At 33.9% G+C, this 8,263-nt stretch overlaps 1 pseudogene; it reads left to right on the top strand.

Annotated features, from left to right (window-relative positions):
* The first annotated feature begins 1,056 nt into the window (after positions 1–1,056).
* LOC149529880 (nuclear cap-binding protein subunit 2-like) lies at positions 1,057–1,884 on the top strand (annotated as a pseudogene).
* Positions 1,885–8,263: the final 6,379 nt, after the last annotated feature.

Here is an 8,263-nt window from a genome sequence, read left to right on the forward strand (position 1 = left end):
ATGACTTTGATTTCTTTTGATCAATCATTAACAACAAAAAAATACTCCCTTTGTTTAAAAGAATTATCAAAAAATATTTTTTTTGTAAAAAACACCCTTCTAATTTAAAAAAAATACTATTAATTTTCTATATTAAAGATAATTACAAATAAATAAATAAAAACTAAAGTTAAAAACTAAATAAAAAATGAAGACTAAAAACTTAAAAAGGTAGAGATTATGAAATTTTTAATACACGGTCAAACATGAGTATGAGCTCGAAATGTTATAGAGATAATGTTTGGAACAGACAAAGATGACTAAAATTAAAGCAGCTATGGAGAAATCTCTGGAACAAGATGCAGAAACTTGCCAAATAACATTAGCTAGAGATTTAAAAAAAGAAAAAAATGATTACTCAAGCTGGCTTGCTGTGAAAATAGGGCTTTAGCCGAGGCAAGTGGTGGTTGGCTTTGTAACCCCCACTATGGTCAGAGGTGGTTGAAAATAGGGTGAACCTGCTCCCAACCATGTGGAGACACATCGTAGACCAGCAAACACTTTTAAAGATCTACAGAACATAAAATAGGTTCTTAGATAAGGATGAAAGGCGTTATTCTCTCCTCTGCAGGTGCAAAGGCATGTTCAAGGATGCAGAGCCACATTTAGCAGGTTGCTAAATTTGGAAGCGTCACAGAAGCCGGCTAAATTTGGAGATTATGCTTTATCTCCTTGTTCCTTGTCTGTGTGGACACAGCAGATGTCTGTGAATAGAATGGGTGCGGCCATTTTTGCTGCAAAACACAGTTCTTGTTCAGTCCAAGCCAAAGCTTATAATGGAGATTTGGAGTTAACTGAAATTGATCAATCTGTAGGCAAGGTTGAACAAACAAAGCCACCTCATTTTTAACATAATGCAAGAGCCAAAAATGAAGAAATCGGCTTCCTAAAATGAAGAAATGAGGCAATTTGGTTCAGAAACATTGGAAATTATTCTCCAAGTTCATTAGAAGATGAAGAAGATCATGGCAGAACAATTTTAATGTGTGCAGTTGGTTGAAAAATAGACATTTGGTTTCAGCAGCTTCGACCATGGCGTCTCTTTTCAAGGACCCAAACCAGCTTTCTGCATATAGAGATTGAAGATTTAGTGGAACACGGGATGAATTTGAGCATGCACTCCACACTTCTTCTACTGTTTATATTGGGAATATTTCCTTTTATACCATTGAAGAGAAAATCTATGAGCTCTTTTCCCAGGTTGGAGAAATCAAGAAAATAATAATGGGCTTGCATAAAAATTCAAAAACTCCATGCAAATTTTTCTTTGTTATGTATTACTCCCGAGAGGATGCTGAGGATGCTGTGAAATATATAAGTGGGACTATTCTTGATGATCATCCCATCCGTGTTGATTTTGATTGGGGTTTCCTTGAAGGAAGGCCATGGGGCTGTGGCAGAAGTGGAGGGCAGGTTAGGGATGAGTACCACACTGATTATGATCCTGGCAGAGGAGGTTATGGAAAGATGGTGGAGAAAGAGCAAGCCTTTCAAGGGCTTTGGAGAGGCCCTTGCTATGGCTGCTAAGAGTGCCCAGGCTACTCATGTGGGCGACATATTACCCTCCGCTCAAGACCTATCAACTACTCTCAAGCTTGACTATTTATCCGCTATCTTAGTAGGAGTGCTACTGGGTGTTCAAAAGGACAATCATTTCAAATCAAAGGCAAAACAACCTCTTCTAAAGAGCTTGGATTTTCTTGAAGTGGGCCATGGTCCTGAGTTTGAGCAGAGATATCTCCGATTGACAGTGGAGGTTACAATCTCCTTGACAGTAGTCAAGAAGCGATTGGATCATAGTAAAAAGATATCTAGATAGGAAAAACTTTTGGCGGAAAGCCTGCCAAAGGGGGTTAGATGAAAACTAATATAAAATGAGAAGTAACCTACAAAAATTAGAGCAAACGGAAGTTAATCAAGTTTGGCGGTAAACCAGCCAAACCCAAAAAAAAAAAATTTCAATTTCTTCCATCTTAAGAAGATTAAATTTTTTTTAGTGAAATCTCTCTCAAGAGTCTCCTTCGAATCATACCTTCATGCAAACACTCAAAACAAAGATTAAACTGCTCTGATACCATGTTAGAAATGGAAAAGGAAATATGTAAATAAGCAAAACCAGGAAAGAATCTAAGTGAGTTAATGCATGAAAAGATATTACCATAAGATAGGAGAGAGAAAGCTTCAAGATCCAACACCATGAGATAAGATATTTGGTAAGGGGAAAGCAAAGAAAACCCCTTGTGATGTTATGAATGAGGCGTGAAAAGCCTAAGAAGAAAGAAAGAGAGAGCAAGAGAGTAATTGCCCATACAATAATTAAGAAGAGGAAGAAACCTCATTAGAAATGAGAGAGGAGGGTCATCTCTTAAATAGAGATGAGAGAGAGGAGTTAGAATGTAACTCCCATGTCTATGAATGCCACCATTCACAAGTGTGTGAGGCCAAGTGTGAGATTCCTCTTAAAGAGGAATAATCTAAATTACAAATTACAATAAATATTTGTCCTCACATATTCCACTAGATGACAAAATAACATGTAGTGGAAAAAGGACAAAAAGGAAATATATTAGGATACCTTGGCTTATATCCTAATACATATTAACAATAAAGAAAGGCGATCTAACCTTGGTTTATAAACACACCAAGGAAAGATTACAACTTCTAACACATTTTTTGGAGAAAAACTACTCACTGCTATGATACCATGTTTTGATTCCAATTTTGATGTATTCACAATACTATGACACCACATTTTCTTTAGAAATTTCTCTTGTATGAACAATAGTAGGAAAGATAATACAACAAGTTTAGATCTATTAGGTGTTTCTATGTTTTTATTTCATGCACGTGAATGTATTATTTCAAGGAAATCAATAAAAAGAATAGTAGGTGTTGAGTTTCATTTTAAACCTTGCCTTCTTTATCAGTAATTTTCAATGTTTTATGATCTTTGAAAAAAGAGCCTAGGTCATAGTTGCAGTCCCTTAAGGTTGTATGCTGTTTCATTGTTGCTTATAATTCAAGGAGCTATGTAAATTCTTTAGGGAAATCAACAGGGTTGCGAGTTTATTAAGGAGGATATTAGGTAAGAATGAGATTTAGATTGAACAAAGATGTCCATTTACAAGGTGAATGGATAGATCGGATATCTAAATATATGAATAAGTATTAGGTATCCATATGTATGTACTTGATTCATGGAATTTTCCAATAGATAAGGCATTGATCAGTTGTGGGATCATTAGTTCTTACTACTACATATTAGGGGTTTTTTTGAATTCAACATCATTAATCAATTGTATTTCCCTATCATGTTGAAGAGCTAAAATAGAATTTCCCTCACTTAGCTTGTGAATATCATAGAATTGCAATTTTATATTGTAGATCTATGTTATTGAATAAGTATTAGGAGATATAATGGTTAAATCTTCTTATTAGATTTAGGAATATATTTTGCACTGGTATCATATTAATTGAATCTGAGGTCCACTCACCTAGGTTTTGTAGAACCTAAAGTAGAAGAAGGGTCTTGCCTTATAGTTGACTCAGTGTGTAAAAAGATATTTTAAAGATGGGAGTTAGCTGCCCTAGATGTGTCTTTTTCTCATCAGGGTAATTTGAAACCTGCAGTGTTTCAAAACACCAATAGGTCTCTCCTTACACAATTATTATTTTTTCAACTTTGTCAAGGGTGAAACCCTAATAACTTCAAGGAATCCCTCTTCAAAAAACCTTCATACACACACAAACACACACACAAAGAACCATGGAGGCTCACCTCCCACCCTAGGGTTCTATGAAGCCACCCACCAAGCAGGGGAAACAAGACCCAAATGAGATACACACATACAACATAAGATCATGCATGGGAAACTTACAAGATAAGAGATAATACTCCCTTCTAAGGTTTACACTATGATTCACCATTGGAACCATTCCACATAGGGTGAAGGTGTGCTTTCAAGAAGGAGACTTTCCATATCATACCATATCTACAATAACAAATTTTTCATGCCCTTTTGGGTGTTTTCTCAATTCAATCAAAATTCCACGCCCTTTTGGATCTTCCACAAAACTCCAACTTTCCCCTTATCACCCCCAAAGAATGATATGAATAGATATTGCATACACTAGAGCCCATAATCCAAGGTTCTCAACTATATTTCAAGCTCAACTAAGCCCTTCACCCTAGACTTCTCTTCCCTTCCCAAAGGGTGAGTGGTACCCTCACATCCATATCAACACTTGACATTCACATCAAAACAAAAAGATTGAGAAAGAAAATCAAGAAAATTCTTTAACACAATACTAATTCACAAACATCACAATACAATGCCCAAATCTACAATTCAAGATTCACAAACATCACAGTACAATACTCAAATCCACAGTTCAAGATTCCCAATACATTGTATGAACCCATAAAAAAATTTCTCCATACTTGTAGATTCATTATGAAATACAAAAGAAGGAAATGATCATGCTTTAAAAACACTAAACTTGGTCCAAGATAAGGCAAAGAAATTTTTTGTAGAGATCCCTTAATCTCCCTCCAAAACTTAACTATCTCTAAACTTAGAGAGTGGGTGAAAAGCCCACTAGTTTGTCCAAGACCCTCTAATAGGGCCTTCCCACTAACTATTTTAGCAAAAAACACCAAGCCACCACCTCTTACAAACTTGTCTCCCTCTAAATTTTCTATAATTGACTTAGTGGAAACATGAGAGAAAATACATGTAACAACTCAAATTTTGAATTGATGGAAGAATACATGGGTAAAGGGGCCCCCTAGACTGTTTAGGCACTCACATGGTCAAAGTTAGGTCCCTAACATGTTGTACTATCATATAGGAAACTGATTTTTACATAGAAGACACTCTGGGACCACTTAATGACCCTTCAAAACCCTAGCCAAGTCCAAATTCGAATTTCCTTTGATTGTGACCCATCTTACCCCTTGTCAAGTGGGTTTACTTCTTAACAAGGTAATTAGTTTTAGGGTAAAATGTCAACATGATCAAAACCACAAATGACATATCAATGTACATAAAATCCACAAGTGTCAAGTGACACAAGAAAACACATTCCACATCATCATGACATGCCCTTAATGCACCCTTATGATCAAACATTTCCACATACAAAATACTTAAATTTATGAATAAAAATACTTTTTCAAAGAGGCTTTTGAATCTTCTAATGATTCACCTTGGTTAAACTTTGTTCACATAGGTTTTGAGGTTGTTTTTCCCAAGAATTTCAATGGTTTCACTTCCTACACATTAAATGTGCGCATCAGTAGTCCAAGGAATTCGTACAAAATATATATATCATAAATGTATAAAATTTCAAATTTCATGAAGTCCTTATTAACATAATACAAATTAATTTTCCTTTCCTAATCATTTCAACTAAATAATCCAAGATGTTAGAATATCAAATTTGCATATCATAAACCATCATAATCAAATTATCATAAATCATCATAATCAAATTAACTTTTATCTACATATCACATTATATCTTGAAACATCTTAATCAAATCAATATTTCACATACTATCATGTCATCAAATTGCATTCATATGTGTTCGATCATCCCATTCAAAATATTAGGTTCTATTACATAAAAAATTCTATCCTTTAACACTAACATTATAATTTGACATTTCAAGCATTTTTACAAATTTAGTTTCTATCAAAGCAATCAAAATAATTTAGAACATGAAATTGAATCATTAATTATATCAATTAGGTCCTAATGTGTAGATCATTAAAATGCAGATATTAAAATAACACAACCCTATAGTCTTGAAAGTTTATCAAAATGTCAAATTAGAAGTACCTTAATGCAAATATGTCATCTTATACTATGGCAGATCGGGAGAGGCCTCACATTATATTCATTAGTTATTAAAAGGAACTTATCATTAGTTAAACTTTTTGTGGGTATATTCACATTATATAGCCCAAAGGGATAAATATTAAACCATTTTAAAATGACATTGGGGTACATATGCATACACTATACTATCTTTTAGATTGTTCAATACCCCATTCATATTCTAATGAGATGTTTTGAGCATATTTATAGGTTTTTCCCATGATTCAATTTAATGAATGAGTTTAAAATTTATGGGAAATCTTATGAGGAGACACTAATTTTTTTGGAAAATATTCTCATAAGGTTTTAGGATAGTAAAATCTACCTTAGTTATGGCCCATTCAGGGATAGAAAAGAGACGATCCTTCTTTCACACTGAGGAATAAAAAATAAGATCATCAATATAAATATTAGGTCAAAGATCATTTTGATGGGGCCTTAAAAGGTGTCTTTGGTAGATGTGGAATTGATTTTAAAGTCAAATATTTGGCAAGAAATACCTTGGCAATAGGGGCCAAGAGGCTAAAATATGGGACTAATAATTAAGTAGAGATTTAGGTATCTCTTTTGACAATTCAAAGAGAAAAATATCTTAATGTTAACTGGTTCTATTAGGAAGGATATTATTTGATAACAATAACAAAAATAACAAGTAGGGTTATGGTATTTGAAAAAGTATATTAAGATTATTAAAAAAATTTAGGACTTGAGGACAACATAATCATTTGTGTGAGAAGAAAAAGGAACAAATAAGTGTATATGATATCAAAATTGATAAATGAATTTGGTTGATTTAGCGAGAAATAAATTAATGACAATACATGGAACTAGATGGGCCCCTTCTATATTTAAACCTTTATATTAATAATTTCAACCATTAGAATTGGGAAAGGAAATATGTTGTAACATGAATGGTCACTATCATCTATAAGAGTGGTTTATTTCCTTGGAGGCCTCTCTAATATAGAAAATATTGAAAATGATTTTTATTAATGGTATACATGAGAGGAGTAAGGTGTTGTATTATGGTGATTCTTGAAGCACTGAGGAAATTATGATGTAAGGTGGCATAGACAAAAGAGTTTAGAGTTGAGTTTTATGGCCTTAAATTCATTTCTCTACTTTCCCATTATAGATCTCCAAGTCCAAGAAGGAGAAGGGTGAGCTACCAAAGAAGGTAGAAGATTTCATGCCACTATAATTCTTTAGTAGACACTTCCAATATATTGTGTTTGGAGTGCATAAGGTGATTGGATGAGATGGCACAATCAATGCTACCATAAATGTATACATCATAGTCATAGACATACAAGACCTATACATAATATAAGGTATGATTTTGTGACACACATAATAAATGTTATGCATAATGAAATCATTACTTCTCTAAGAGGAGAGATGGGGAACTCCAAGTTCCACCACTACTTATTGTTGATGCACATCATCCCATACAAGAATATAGGGCACATCAGTCTTGATTTTATTGAAGGAACTAATGAGAATGGAGAAAACCTAGGTGTGCAACTATGTAGTCAATTTTGGAAAAGGTTTTATCCTTATTCTATTATTGTTTCTTTTTACAATGATTTATTTTTCTTGTTTCCAATATTCTTGCTGATATAATAAAGAGGGTTCCTAAGTGGGGTTAAAATTCTAATAAGACCTTTTACATGCCCTAATTAGGATAGAAGACTAGGCCATGATTGGGCTAGTTTTTTATCTTTTTGAAAATTTATCCTTGATAAGGGTTTATGGATGCCCCCAACCCCCTCATGTTCTACCTAGGTATATTCTACAAAGGTTGGAGATAATGGAATTCTTTCGGTGGCTTATAATGATGAATAGGGAATACCTAGGTCTTACAGTAAAGAAGGGTTCCTTTATCCTTAGAAATATAAAGATAGGGGATTTTTTCATAGGGAAGGATGCCATAGAAGATATAGATTGATTCATAAGTGAATTTCTACTACCATGTCTAAGCCTACTAGGACATATGATCCTAATGCTTTGTTCGGCATGCCCTAAAGTAGATAAGGAAATATACCCTGCAAAGAGAAAAGCCTATTAGAAGGAGGATGTGATAATGAATTGTTTAGAGATAGAGGATTGTAGAAATAGAACCCTAAGAGGGAAAGATATCATGAGGGTGAAAGAGGAAATTAAGAGAGATGATCCCTCATTTAAATATTTTTACCATGAGGAGAGATACTTGGATAGGTACAATAAGTGCCTAGACAATTTTGACAACATAATGTCTCAAGTACTTACTGAAATAAGAGATAGAGTAGAGCCCAAATCCCCAAAACACGATGATACATGATACATGATGAGACAAGTGTAT

This window comes from Cupressus sempervirens, chromosome 11, assembly GCF_028749045.1.
Source record: "Cupressus sempervirens isolate cs-2001-9-10 chromosome 11, ASM2874904v1, whole genome shotgun sequence".
Taxonomy (NCBI): domain Eukaryota; kingdom Viridiplantae; phylum Streptophyta; class Pinopsida; order Cupressales; family Cupressaceae; genus Cupressus; species Cupressus sempervirens.